Source organism: Ranitomeya imitator, chromosome 6, assembly GCF_032444005.1.
Source record: "Ranitomeya imitator isolate aRanImi1 chromosome 6, aRanImi1.pri, whole genome shotgun sequence".
NCBI classification, from domain to species: Eukaryota; Metazoa; Chordata; class Amphibia; order Anura; family Dendrobatidae; genus Ranitomeya; species Ranitomeya imitator.
In genome coordinates, this window is record NC_091287.1 from 199,576,618 (window position 1) to 199,592,250 (window position 15,633).

Here is a 15,633-nt window from a genome sequence, read left to right on the forward strand (position 1 = left end):
CGATTTTCTATGGTCTGATCACAGAGCTTCCTCCCTCTGTAAACCGATTGATGTCGCTATTGACAGCGGAATCAGAGGAGTTAAACACCCACAATTGATGCTAACAACGATCGAGAGCGTTACTACACGGTTTCCGCTATGAAATATGGCTGATGCCCACGCCTGCTCTGCTAGTGGGCAGGCGCGATCGATTTCATGCGGCGCCATGTCTATCATGAAAGGGTCACTGAAGATGCGTGTTTGTTTTTTAAAAAATCTTAAAGTGATCCTGTCATTTAAAAAGATGCTATTAACCTGAAGATATGGTGTTGGGCTACTTTCACACATCAGGTTTTTCGTCGCATGCCGATTCTGGCGCCGCAGCGCCGGATCCGGCTTATTTTGTGAACACCGGATGGGACGGATCCGGTTTTCAGCCGGATCAGATGTCCAGATCCGGCGAGAAACCGGATCCGTCCCATCCGGTTGGCATCCGTTTCGTCTGGTTTTCCATCCGGTTTTTGACGGATTCCGGTTTTTAAAAACGCCCCCTGACAGGCTAAAAATGTGATTGGCCCCCTGAATACTATATATACAATGTTCATACAGCACATCAGTGACAAGTTGGAGAGGAGTAGATACAGAGCAAGATGGACGCCATTATTGCGAAGATTCTGCAGAACATGGATTTCATTGTGGAGGCGAATAGATTAAAAGCTATTGTTCTTGAAAAGAAGCGAGAGAGACAGCGCATCATGCGTCTGCGCCGACGACGTTTGTGGATCCACCCCATCACGGCACAGAGAATGACGCGAGGAGTCTTTTCTACTTTACACATGGAGCTACGAGGAGAGCCAGAGAAGTTTTTCAGCTATGTGCGGATGAAGGCGGAGAACTTTGATGTATTGGTGGATGGAATTGAACATCTAATAAGAAGGAGTGATACATATTGCAAATTCCCTATTACACCGGCTGAGCGTCTGATGGTCACTCTTCGGTAAGCATTCTTTTTTATGTACTCTTGTAGCGCACTTTCATCGATTGATATTTTGAATTTGTAGTAATTTCTGCTTTCCTTTGGATCACAGATTCCTTGCTACTGGAGAATCCCTTTTGTCACTACATTTCCAGTTCAGACTGGGAATTTCAACCATCTCTGTAATTGTTAAGCACACTTGCCGTGCACTGTGGGACTCTTTGCACGATGATTTTATTCCACATCCCACAATGCAGACTTGGTTGAAAGTAGCAAACAAATTCCAGGAAGTGTGTCAGTTTCCCAATTCCTTGGGTGCGGTGGATGGGAAACATATCCGTATCGTGAAACCGGCTGGTTCTGGATCCGAATATTTTAACTATAAAAAGTACTTTTCCATTGTGCTGATGGCCATCACCGATAGCGGTGGATATTGGGGCGGTTGGCCGCTCAAATGATTCACAAGTTTTCAAACTGTCTGCAATGGGGCGGCATTTGTATGGAAAAACCTTTCAATTCCCCCCTCCAAGACCACTGCCTCAAACCTCTGAGCCACAAATGCCTTTTGTTTGTGTTGGGGATGAAGCCTTCCAGCTTTCAGAACATCTTTTGAAACCCTACTCCAGTCGTGGATTAACAGAATGACACGTGCACAGAGAATGGTGGAGTGTGCGTTTGGGATCTTACCCGCCAAATGGAGAGTTCTACTGAGGCCGGAGTCACACATGCGAGAAACACATCCGTGTCTCGCATGTGAAAAGCAAGCTCTGGCGCCGGCACTTCGGAGCGGAGCGTGCGGCCGCATAGCAACACATGGAGCCGCACGCTCCGCTCCGAAGTGCCAGCGCCAGAGCTTGGTTTTCACATGCGAGACACGGACGTGATTCTCGCATGTGTGACTCCGGCCTGACATCTATTAACTTGAAGACAGACACTGTGGATGAGGTAGTGAAAACGTCTGTTGTCCTGCACAATTATGTGATATCCAAGGAACAGGTTTCCATTGAGGACCACTCAGAAGAAACCACCTTGGCTGATTATAACAACATAACGTATAGAAGTTCTGCGACTGTTTCCCGAATTCGTGATTAATTCGCAGAATATTTTATTTCACCCGAAGGAAGAATAGACTGGCAGGATGAGAGAGTGTGAACAATTTGTCTTGAACCTAGTAACAAGTTTTTAACCTTTTACCCAAGTTGTGTACCTGTTTGATTTTACCTTTTATCCAAGTTGTGTACCTGTTTGGGTTGTACCCAAAGTATTTAACCTTTTACCCAAGTTGTGTACCTGTTTGATTTTACCTTTAACCCAAGTTGTATACCTGTTTGGGTTGTACCCAAAGTATTTAACCTTTTACCCAAGTTGTGTACCGGTTTGATTTTACCTTTTACGAAAGTTGTATACCTGTTTGGGTTGTACCCAAATTATTTTATCTCTAAACCAACAAACCTTGTTGTACCCAAGTGTTATCTATACCTTATAAAGAAAATACAAAATGGCTGTAAACAGCACAATTTTATTAAACATTTTTTAACACAACAAAAACACCAAAAAAAACCCTAAAGGTTGGAATAAGTCGGGGTGGAGATGGTGCTGGAGGGGCTGTCAGATAGAGACACTTCGACAGTGGGAGTGTGGAGAGAGGAATGTGTTGGTGGTGGGGAAGGATCAATAGGTAGTGGTGAAGGGGTGGAGAAGGCAATTGAGCGGGTGGACAGGAAAGTGGGATTGGGGTTAGGAATTTGGTAGGATGGAGGGGTGTAGGTGATGTTTTGGGAGGATTGGGAGGGAGAAGCAGTGATAGGTGGAGAAGAGGGTGGGGAAGGAGGTGAAAGAGGCTGTTGATAGTTGGCAGGGAGAGGAGGCGCGGATGAAGTAGATGGGAAGTAGTATGGGTCGGGATCATCATATTGGTCAGAATGGTGGGAAGGGGCACGGGCAGGACACTGGTAGTCTGGCTGGTGGGACGGGGCACAGGAACGCTGGTAGTGTTGTGGCTGGTGGGACGGGGCACCCACCATGTGGGTGATAGTGAGGTTGGTGGGATGGGGCACGGGCAGATTGGTGGTACGGGTCAGGAGGATGGTAGTGCCTGTAGTGATGGACAGTGGAGGAAGGGTGGCAAGAGTCTCGGCTTTTGAGGCAATGAGCGCTAGAGTAGACTGGCAGGCAGGGCCGTATTTGCCACTAGGCACTTGAGGGCACGTGCCTAAGGTGCCAGGATTCGTGTGGGGGGGGGGGGGGGTGCACTTGAGCTAGGTTTTTTCTTTTATTTTTTTTATTAAAGTCCGGGGTCGAGTGCCCGTCCCCCCTCCTCCCTGAAGACGTCATACTCACCCTCCTCCAGCGGAGGCTGCAGCTCCATCTCAGCGTCGGCAGCGCGTCCTGTCTTCTGCGGTCACGTGGTGCCACACATTAAGGTGATGAATATGTGCATATTCATCACCTTAATGAGCGGTACCACGTGACCGCTCATACAGGAAGGAGGACGCTGCACAGATGCTGGGAAGTTCTGCGCGGTGAGAGGTGAGTATGACAGGGGAGGATGGGGGAGCCGTGCACGCAGGGGAGGAGGATGGAGGAGCCGTGCACGCAGGGTGGGAGGATGGGGGAGCCGTGCACGCAGGGTGGGAGGTTACAGGAGCCATGCACGCAGGGGAGGAGGATGGGTGAGCCGTGCACGAAGGGTGGGAGGATAAAGGAGCCATACACGCAGGGGAGGAGGATGGGGGAGCCATGCACGCAGGGTGGGAGGATAGAGGAGCCATGCACGCAGGGGAGAATGGGAGAGCCATGAACGCAGGGTGGCTGCAACTCCGTCTCAGCGCCGGCAGCACATCCTGTCTTCAGCTGTCACGTGGTATCGCTCAATAAGGTGATGAATATGCGCATAGTCATCACCTTAATAAGCGGTAACACGTGACCGCTCATACAGAAAGGAAGACGCTGCACAGATGCCGGGAAGTTCTGCGCGGTGAGAGGTGAGTATGACAGGGGAGGAGGATGGGGGAGCCATGCACGCAGGGTAGGAGGACAGAGGAGCCATGCACGCAGGGAAGGAGGATGGGGGAGCCATGCACACAGGGTGGGAGGATAGAGGAGCCGTGCACGCAGGCGAGGAGGATGGGGGAGCCGTGCACACAGGGGAGGAGGATGGAGGAGCCGTGTACGCAGGGTGGGAGGATAGAGGAGCCATGTACGCAGGGGAGGATGGGGGAGCCATGCACGCAGGGTGGGAGGATAGAGGAGCCATGCACGCAGGGGAGGAGGATGGGGGAGCCATGCACACAGGGTGAGAGGATGGAGGAGCCATGCACGCAGGGAAGGATGGGGGAGCCATGCACGCAGGGGACGATAGAGGAGCCATGCACGCAGGGGAGGAAGGAGGGGGGAGCTATGCACGCAGGGTGGGAAGATGGGGGAGCCATGCACGCAGGGTGGGAAAATGGGGGAGCCATGCACACAGGGGAGGATGGGGGAGCCATGCACGCAGGGGAGGAGGATTGGGGAGCCATGCACGCAGGGTGGGAGGATAGAGGAGCCATGCACGCAGGGGAGGAGGATGGCGGAGCCATGCACGCAGGGGAGGAGGATGGGGGAGCCATGCACGCAGGGTGGGAGGATGGGGAGCCATGCACACAGGGGAGGAGGATGGGGGAGCCATGCACACAGGGTGAGAGGATGGAGGAGCCATGCACGCAGGGTGGGAAGATGGGGGAGCTATGCACGCAGGGAAGGATGGGGGAGCCATGCACGCAGGGGAGGATAGAGGAGCCATGCACGCAGGGGAGGAAGGAGGGGGGAGCTATGCACGCAGGGTGGGAAGATGGGGGAGCCATGCACGCAGGGTGGGAAAATGGGGGAGCCATGCACACAGGGGAGGATGGGGGAGCCATGCACGCAGGGGAGGAGGATTGGGGAGCCATGCACGCAGGGTGGGAGGATAGAGGAGCCATGCACGCAGGGGAGGAGGATGGCGGAGCCATGCACGCAGGGGAGGAGGATGGGGGAGCCATGCACGCAGGGTGGGAGGATGGGGAGCCATGCACACAGGGGAGGAGGATGGGGGAGCCATGCACACAGGGTGAGAGGATGGAGGAGCCATGCACGCAGGGTGGGAAGATGGGGGAGCTATGCACGCAGGGGAGGATGGGGGAGCCATGCACGCAGTGGAGGAGGATGGGGGAGCCATGCACGCAAGGTGGGAGGATAGAGGAGCCATGCACGCAGGGGAAGAGGATGGGGGAGCCATGAACGCAGGGGAAAAGGATGGGGGAGCCATGCACGAAGGGTGGGAAGATGGGGGAGCCATGCACGCAGGGGAGTATGGGGGAGCCATGCACGCAGGGGAGGAGAATGGGGGAGCCATGCACGCAGGGTGGGAGGATAGAGGGGGAGCCATGCACGCAGGGGAGGAGGATGGGGGAGCAATGCTTTTTATTATTTATGCTAGGAGCATTAAAGGGGTTGTCCAGGTTTGTGATGAGTCTGCAGTCATTCTCTGTGACTGCAGACTTCTGACTTCTCACAGTGCGCACTATACGCTGTCAGAATTCTCTCATGCTGGGGATTTACATACAAGCGGTCACATGCTGACTAGACATGTGTGGCTTCCGTCAATAAAAATTAACTGAGCGAGGCCGGGCACGTCTAGTCGGAATGTGGTCAGAAGTATACAAATCACATGCTTGTGCTGACATGACTGTCCACTGGCCAGGGAGAATCCTAAAAGTGTGCAGTGCATTAGTTGTGAGAATTCAGTAGCGTGCGATGTCAGGATTCAGCTCTGCAGCTTCCAGTAGTCATCAGATGGACACGTCACTCATATGCGATTTTCATACTCATGATCCTGTGCCAACGAGCTTCTCTTCTGCTTCTGTCAGTTTTTCACTGAACATTGAGAGCATTAGGGAGAGGAGCTCGTGGGCACATGACATCGCATATGTCCTGGCGGAGGGGGGGCATCAAAATGAATTCTTGCCCCTGGTGCCAGAAAACCTAAATATACCTCTGCCGGTATGCTACTGCGATTGGTGATTACCGGGTCCAGTGGAGAGAGGTCTGTGCACAGGCAGTGAGGCAGGGACTGAGGGTGTGCACAGAGAGAATGGAGGCCCGGAGACTGCCCATCATAGTCTATGCCGTAGCCTGGAGCCTCAGTTAATACATTGTTTTTCTAAAGCTTTATACTGTAGTTTTAGGTCAGAGGGATGGTTAGGGATGAGTTAGCAAGGTGCAGGGCCAGGTAGTGATGGCTACTTGCGGACATGTGCGGTTTTGCACTTGCGGTGATACAAAAAACACTGCTAGCAGTGTTTTTTTCCATTGCTGCAAAAACCGCATTTGCCGGATCGCGGCAAAACCGCAAGTGCCGCACATGTCCGCAAGTCCCATAGGGAATGAATGAGGCCGAACGCAGTGTTGCCGTAAGTGATCCGTTACACGGCAGATGTGGAAAAACTGCCGGATCTGCTGCAAAAGGCTACTTTCACACCAGCGATTTATGGCAAAGTCACTGCCGATAGTGTCATACTCACCAAAGGGGGAGGCAGCACTAAAAGTGCCTAGGGCAGCAGAAACTCTAAATACGGCCCTGCTGGCAGGATTCCATTACTTGCATCTGCTGAGAAGCAGATAGCGTCTCCATTTGCTCGAGTACTGACTGGAAAAAAGTGTTGTTCGGTGACTGCCTTGCCTTTGAACGCATCGATAACAGAAGTATATGCAACTCGAGTATACTTTTATTTATTAAATTGAAACCTGCAGCCATTTGCTCGGACAAAACTTTGAGACAGTTCTGAAAGGACGCGTTCAGGTATAAGAACTCGGGCGCATAGCTCTGTACCTGACCCCTCTGCTGCTGTCGCCCCGAAGCTACAGGTGTACTAGAGGTGGCAGCAGCAGAGGGGTGGGGTACAGGAAACACTATATCCTCACCAGCAGATACATGCAATGGAACCGGCCAGGATGCTCCAGCGCTCGTGGATGGGACAGAGGGATCCGATGTGTGGGAAGGCTGGGAAGGTGCAGAGTGGGAAGGTGCAGAGTGGGAAGGTGCAGAGGGGCCGGGACTGTTGAACTGTCCCTCGGTGGCGGCCTCCTGAGGGATCGCCCCAGAAGGGTTTAACTCTGCTGCAGGCTCCCGAGTGCTCCCGACGGTGCTGTGGAACAAAAGAGAAAAACGATTAATATACTGATATTGCATGGCCCTGGCTGAAAGAGCAAAAGAGGTTTACACATGTTAAACATTGGTTATTACATATGGTGGGTAATATTTACTTTCAGGTCACCATCGTTGTCCTGAGGAACGACAGGGCTTCGGCATACTTGTATCTGCTCCTGCGTCCTCCAGAACCACTCGGGGCCCTCATCTCATGGTTGAGCTACTTCTTAAAGCGATCCCTGATCGACCGCCACCGTTTCACAATCCTCTTCCCTGTTAAAAAAGGAGAAACACAAATTGGTTAGAAACAATACTTAGAATGCATCAAGAAAACTGAACTGAGTATACTTACGTTCTTGATTCTGGGCCCGAACATCGAGGTACTCCCACTTCTCTATAAGCTCTTGGCAGACTTGCTCCCAGAGTTGACTGGTCACGATGACATCAGCATGGCGGCGGTCACATATGTTTGACAGCGGCTCCCTGTCTCGGATCAGCTTGATGAGAAGGTCAATATCGAGTCCGACCTCCTCACCGTCCGAATCAGGAGCACACTGTGAAGCTGCTTGTAAAAAAGGAAAAAAAATAAAATTAGATTGTAAACATGAAGAAAAATCTACAAAAAAAAAAAAAAATTACATATATCCTTACACGATGACGGCCGCCCTGACTCTGACGCCGACGACCCTGGGAGCCACTGGGAGGACCTCTGGATCGAGCACCAGAATCCGAACTCTAGAAGAAAAATAATATAAAAATTACATGCTTGTATGTAGCGTTTTTATGTGTGGTGTGCTGTGTGATATCTATAATGATCATTTTGTATGTGTTGTGGGATGTCTGAAATGGTCAGTTTGGATATGATCTGTGCTGCGTTCTTTCTGTAAGTACCGTATCTTATGTTGTTATGTGTTGGTGTAGTGTGAGGTTGTGGTTCTGCGATAAATGAAAGAAACATACCAATTGTGGTCCCGCTCCAGGTATTTCTCCACCCCTTCGCTCTTCTTCTGGGAGCACCTCTTGTGCTGCGGCAGCAGCTTCCTACAAAAAAGAAAGATGGCGAATTACATTAATATATAAACACACACATACAGACACACATACATACATACATTCAGACACACATACAAAGAGAGAGGGAGAGAGAGCGAGAGAGTAAAATTATTTTAAAAAGCATATATATTTACCTCAGTGTGCTGCCAACGGGAGGGAGGGCTCCCAGAAGAAGACATGGCTTGGCTCTGCTCTCTGTCAGGTTTGGCTCCGCTTTCTGGCAGGTTTGGCTCCGCTCTCTGGCAGGTTTGGCTCGTTTTTCTGGCAGGTTTGGCTCCGCTCTCTGGCAGGCTCTCTGGCTGGCAGCATGGCTGGAAAAGAGTGAGGGTCTCAATGGCATTGTTTTATATATGTGTCCTGGGGGCAGGCCAATAGGTTCTGAGCATGCTCAGTTTAAAAAGCCGGATCTGCCTTTTTCCGGATCCGGCGTCCATAGACATGCATTGTAGTGAAAAGCCGGAAAGGCCGGATCCAGCCCTTCCGGCTTTTTCGCCGCAGACAAAAAACGTTACAGTTGATGTTTTTTCCAGACACCGGAATCGGAATTTAAGCCGGATCTGGAAAAAACCAGAAGGAACGCTGGGCCATCTGGCTCTAATACAAGTCAATGAAGAAAAAACGGTTTCGTTTTTTTTTTTACTGGTTCCGGTTTTTCTCTAAAGAGCCGTAAACAGCCGGAATTAAAAAACCTGATGTGTGAAAGTAGCCTAAATCAGCAGGTGAATAGCATTGTGTAGCTGCCCGGCGCCCACACTGAGAAATTAAATACATTTCTCCTAGCAGCATCTGGTTTTCATTCATAAAGATGGGTCAGCGCAGATTCAGTCACAGCTCAGTGCTTAGTGAGCAGGGACTGTAACCAGTGACCGACAACCGACTCTGCATCTCCTCCTATTCTCCCCTCTACAAATCCCTTTATTGGCTTATAATTCCCCAACTAATCCAGTTCAAACTACTAACATTGACCAGACTGTCCATAATCTGTCTCCTCCATGCATCTCCAAACTAATCTCTCAATATATTTACAGACATATTCTCTGATCGTCCCAAGACATATTTCTCTTTTCACTCACTCATATGTTCCTGTCCTCTAGAATTCGGACAACACATTCAGAACTTTCAGACAGAACTTTAAAAATCCATCTATTCCAGAAACTTACAGCTTTCAAATACCCCCCGTTACCACCTCACCACCACAGGAGTTCCTGCAACACACCCAACCTACTGTCTCCTTTGCCAATACCCTGTAAAATGTAAGTCCGCAATCGCAAGACCCTCTCCCCACTGTACCAGTTTGGTATTGTTATTTTGTTAATTGTAATTTTATAATTGCAACTAGATGGTGGCCCGATTCTAACGCATCGGGTATTCTAGAATATGTATCCATATAGTAGCCACATAGTATATAGCACAGCCCACGTAACACAGACAGCCACGTAGTATATAGCAGCCACGTACTATATAACACAGCCCACGTAGTATATAGCAGCCACGTAGTGTATATAACACAGCCATGTAGTATATGGGAGACACGTAGTATATAGCACAGCCATGTAGTATATAGCAGCCACGTAGTATATAACACAGCCACGTTGTATATAACACAGCCCACGTAATATATAGCAGCCACGTAGTGTATATAACAGAGCCATGTAGTATATAGGAGACACGTAGTATATAGCACGGCCACGTAGTATATAACACAGCCCACGCAGTATATAACACTGCCCACGTAGTATATAACACTGCCCACGTAATATATAGCACAGCCCACATAGTATATAACGCAGCCCAAGTACTATATAACAGTGTGGGCACCATATCCCTTTTGAAAAAATAAAATAAAAAATAGTTATATACTCACCCTCCGGCGGCCCCCAGATCCAGGCGAGCCGTTTAGCGATGCTCCTCGCGATGCTCCGGTCCCAAGAATGCATTGCGGTCTCACGAGATGATGACGTAGAGCTCTCGCGAGAGAGCTACGTCATCATCTCGCGAGACCGCAATGCATGGCCCGGTGCGTCGCGAGGAACGGGAACAGCGCCAGAAGGTGAGAATATCACGATTTTTTATTTTTTTCATTATTTTTAACATTAGATCTTTTTACTATTGATGCTGCATAGGCAGCATCAATAGTAAAAAGTTTGTCACATAGGGTTAATAGCAGCGTTAACAGACTGCGTTACACCATGTTATGCCGCGGTGTAACGCTGTCAGTTTAATGGACTGCTACAGCTCTATGTGGGTGGCGGGCACTGACTGGGGGAGAGTATGGAGGGGGCACTGAGTGCAGGGGAGTAAGGAGCGGCCATTTCGCGTCCGGACTGTGCCCGTCGCTGATTGGTCACGGCCAGCCGGCTGCGACCAATCAGCGACTTGGGATTTCCGTGACAGACAGACAGACAGAAAGACGGAAGTGACCCTTAGACAATTATATAGTAGATTTGTATGTAACCCCATTTTTACATGTACAGCACCATGGAATCAAGAATACTCTGAAAATAAATAACCATACCAAACTATTGATAGACTACTTAATATTTGCACTTCCTCATTATTAACCCCTTAAACCCTGGAGTTTTTTTGATTTTGCGTTTTCGTTTTTCAGTCCCCTCGTTCCCAGAGCTACAGCTTTTTTATTTTTATGTCAATATGGCCATGTGAAGGCTTATTGTTTGCGGGATGAGTAGTACTAGAAAACGGGAAAAAAATTCAAAGTGCGGTGAAATTGCAAAAAAGTGCAATCCCACACTTGTTTTTGTTTGGCTTTTTTGCTAAATGCTAAAACTGACCTGCCATTATGATTCTTCAAGTCATTATGAGTTCATAGACACCAAACATGTCTAGGTTCTTTTTTATCTAAGGTTTCTTTCACACTTCAGTCCTTTTTATTCCGTCCAAATCCATTGTTTTGTGAAAAAAACAGATCTGTTCAACAGATCCGTCGTTAATTCTGTGTCCGCCGCCCGGAGACAACGGACATAGTAATGTTTTTTGTGTATGTTGAAAAATCGCACAGCGACGAAGCCTATGGACACAGGATCCATCGCTGTCCATCAAAAGACGGAATCCAGTGACGCATTCTGTTTTTTTGAAACTGAGCATGCCTGGAAGAATTTCTTCCTGTAAAGGTACCTTCACACATAACGATATTGTTAACGATATCGTTGCTTTTTGTGACGTAGCAACGATATCGTTAATAAAATCGTTATGTGTGACAGCGACCAACGATCAGGCCCCTGCTGGGAGATCGTTGGTCGCTGAAGAAAGTCCAGAACTTTATTTCGTCGCTGGATCTCCCGTGGACATCGCTGGATCGGCGTGTGTGACACCGATCCAGCGATGTCTTCACTGGTAACCAGGGTAAACATCGGGTAACTAAGCGCAGGGCCGCGCTTAGTAACCCGATGTTTACCCTGGTTACCATCCTAAAAGTAAAAAAAACAAACACTACATACTTACCTAACGCTGTCTGTCCTCCAGCGCTGTGCTCTGCACTCCTCCTGCACTGGCTGTGAGCGTCGGTCAGCCGGAAAGCAGAGCGGTGACGTCACCGCTCTGCTTTCCGGCCGCTGTGCTCACAGCCAGTACAGGAGGAGTGCCCTGCGCTTAGTTACCCGATGTTTACCCTGGTTACCGGCATCGTTGGTCGCTGGAGAGCTGTCTGTGTGACAGCTCTCCAGCGACCAAACAGCGACGCTGCAGCGATCCGGATCGTTGTCGGTATCGCTGCAGCGTCGCTTAATGTGAAGGGGCCTTAATTTAACCTATTTTTCCATTCAGGGGAAAAAAATCTCTATCTCTTTTTGTTCCTTTAAGTTCCGGCAGCAGCAGCTTCAACGGATCCGTCAAAAAACAGACCCAGACCACCAGGTGGCCTTCATAGCAATTCAGCATCAACAACCACAGAGGTCTCAAGGAGACCTCTGGTTGTCATGCCGATGCACCACTGACCCCCAATCACGTGATGGGGGTCAGCTGTGCGCGTATTTCCATCCCGATGGTCGCAAGCACGTGTTAAATGCCGCTGTCAGAGTTTGACAGCGGCATTTAACTAGTTAATAGGTGCGGGTGGATCGCACCTATTGCGGGGACATGTCAGCTGTTCAAAATAGCTGACATGTCCCGGCTTTGATGCGGGCTCACCGCCGAAGCCCGCATCAAAGCGGGGGTACTGCCATTGGATGTACTATTCCGCCCGATGGCAGAAAGGGGTTAAAGGAAATCTGTCATCCCTTGGCGTATGTAGTTGCTCTCTAGATGTGGAGAAATAGGCTTTTATTTCATTACACAGGATACTGCCGGCTGCGACCAATTAGCGAAGCGTGGTTCAAATTCCGCGCCAATTCGTGGGCGGACTGCGACTGTCGCTGATTGTTCGCAGCTGGGCGTCACCAATCAGTGAGGCCAGGGCTGGCTCCAGGTTTTTGAGGGTCCCAGGCGAAAGAGTCTCAGTGGGCCCCCTCTTTAACACATACCACAATTCATGATGCACAGATACAGCAGAGAAATATAGCACAGCCAAGTAGAGTACAACACAGCCAACGTAGTATATAACACAGTCTACGTAGTATATAACACAGCCCACGTAGTATATAACAGCCCACGTAGTATATAACACAGCCACATAGTATATAACACAGCCCACATAGTATATAACACAGCCCACGTAGTATATAACACAGCCACATAGTATATTGTCCAGCCACATAGTATATAGCACAGCCCACGTAGTAGTATAGCACAGCCCACGTAGTATATAACACAGCCCATGTAGTATATAGTACAGCCACATAGTAAGTAGCACAGCCCACGTAGTATATTGCCCAGCCACATAGTATATAGCACAGCCACATAGTATATAACACAGCCCATGCAGTATATAACACAGCCACGTATTATATTGCCCAGCCACATAGTATATAGCACAGCCCACGTAATATATAACACAGCCCATGTAGTTTATAGCACAGCCACGAAGTAAGTAGCACAGCCCATGTAGTATATAGCACAGCCCACGTAGTATATAGCACAGCCCATATAGTATATAACACAGCCCATGTAGTATATAGCACAGCCACGTAGTATATAGCACAGCCACATAGTATATAGCACAGCCCACATAGTATATAGCACAGCCCACATAGTATATAGCACAGCCCACGTAATATATAGCACAGGCCACGTAGTATATTGCCCAGCCACGTAGTATATTGCCCAGCGATGTAGTATACATTGTGTTCCAAATTATTATGCAAATTGGATTTAAGGGTCATAAAGATTTAATGGTTTTGTTTTTCAAATAAACTTGTGGATGGTATTGTGTCTCAGGGCTCAATAGATACTGAAATCAATCTTAAACACATGTGATAATTAGTTTGCTAGGTGATTTTAATTAAAGGAAAACTACTTAAATGATGTTCCACATTATTAAGCAGGCCAAAGGTTTCAAGCAATATGAGAAATAAAAAGGATCTCTCTGCTGCTGAAAAGGGTTAAATAGTGCAATGCCTTAGACAACGTATGAAAAAATTAGATATTTCACAAAAACTTTGCGATCATCATACTGTGAAGAGATTTGTTACTGAAACAGAGCACAGACAGAGTTCATGCAGATAAAGGCATAATGAGGAAGGTTTCTGCCAGACAAATTCATTGGATTAAGAGAGCAGCTGCCAAAATACCATTACAAAGCAGCAAACAGTTATTTTAAGCTGCTGGTGCCTCTGGAGTCCCTCGAACCTCAAGGTGTAGGAACCTTCAAAGGCTTGCTGTGGTGCATAAACCTACTATTCGGCCACCCCTAAACAGTGTCCACAAGCAGAAACGGTTGCAGAGGGCCCAGACATACTTGAAGACTCCAAACAGTCTTGTTTACTTGATTAGTGTCGAGCAACCCTGGATGGTCCAGATGGATGGAGTAGTGGATGGTTGGTGAATGGCCACCATGTCGCAACAAGGCTGCGACGTCAGCAAGGAGGTAGAGAAATCATGTTTTGGGCCGGAATCATGGAGAAACAGCTGGTGAGGCCCTTTAAGGTTCCTGAAGATGTGAAAATGACCTCTGTAAAGTAAATAGCGTTTCTGACCCAAAATGGCTCAATTCATTATAGCGGCTGGGAAATCTTTAATTCCGTCATATTGGAATACTAAGAACATACCCACCTCCAGCAAGCTTTACTTCAAAATTGAGCAATTGTTCCACATAGAAGAATTAGCTGCAAGAGTGAATCATACCACTGATAAGCTCTATAACACTTGGAATTCATGGATCCAATTCAGAACCCAAAATACTTTTTACTTTGCAATAGCATAATAAACCATTCAATCCTCAAGGTGTCATCCTAATCCAACCCCCCCACCTCCTCCCCCCCCTATCTTACCTCTATCTCTCTCTGTTCCCCCTTATACCTTCTCATCCCTCTAAATCTATAAAGTTACTCCAGTATTAACAATTTTGAATGAGTTGTTAGACTCATTTTCTTTAAAAGTATATGGACTTATTAGTGTCAGTTGGCCTGAGTTTATATCGCTAACTTGTCACATGTTCTTTTGCACTTTGATATGCTCATTTGTAGTTCTTGATGTTCCACTTGTCTGTAATTATTAAAACTTCAATAAAAAGAAAATTGAAGAAAAAAAAAAAAATAGCGTTTCTGACTGACAACTTTCTTCCATGGTCTGAAAGCAGAAACGTGCCTTCAGGAGCAAAATCATCTTCATGCATGACAATGCCCCATCTCATGCTGCAAATAATACCTCTGAGTCATTGGCTGCTATGGGCATAAAAGGAGATAAACTCATGGTGTGGCCACCATTTTCCCCTGACCTCAACCGTATAGAAAACCTTTGGAGTATCATTCAGCACAAGATCTATGAGGGTGGGAGGCAGTTCACATCAAAACAGCGGCTCTGGGAAGCAATTCTGACTTCATGCAAAGACGTACAAGCAGAAACTCTCCAAAAACTCAAGAATGCAAGAATTGTGAAGGTGATATCAAAGAAGGGGTCCTATGTTAACATGTAACTTGGCCTGTTAGGATGTTTTGGAGTTAAATAGCTTTTTTGTTCAGTGAATGTGACCTCCTAATGCTGCAAATTCCACAAATGAGCATTTTCAGTTCTTTAAAACATATCAAATGTTTAGGAATTCTACTGTGCCTAATAATTTGGAACAGTGCATTTTGAGTTTTTATTCATTTTGGAGATTATACTGTTATCATTGGGAGGTTTCTTCAATGAAATTCGATGTATACTCTAACGGGTGATGACTTTTATTAGACTGACTGTCATTTGCACCAACCATTTAGGAAAATCCGAGAAAAATGTCATCTGCATAATAATTTGGAACATAGTGTATTGCCCAGCCACGTAGTATATTGCCAAGCAACGTAGTATATAGCACAGCCCACATAGTTAAAAAAAAACATATATAGTATATAACACAGCCCACGCAGTA

At 47.9% G+C, this 15,633-nt stretch overlaps 1 protein-coding gene and 1 long non-coding RNA gene across 2 annotated transcripts in view; both read right to left on the bottom strand.

Annotated features, from left to right (window-relative positions):
* TRIO (trio Rho guanine nucleotide exchange factor) overlaps positions 1-15,633 on the bottom strand; it is a 2,940,676-nt gene that overhangs the window by 2,516,624 nt on the left and 408,419 nt on the right.
* On the bottom strand, positions 1,896-8,545 carry LOC138642327 (uncharacterized). The gene is made up of 3 exons (XR_011314022.1): positions 7,474-8,545; positions 7,238-7,394; positions 1,896-7,119 (listed from the first exon to the last, which is right to left on the bottom strand). It is a non-coding gene; the product is annotated as an uncharacterized lncRNA (long non-coding RNA).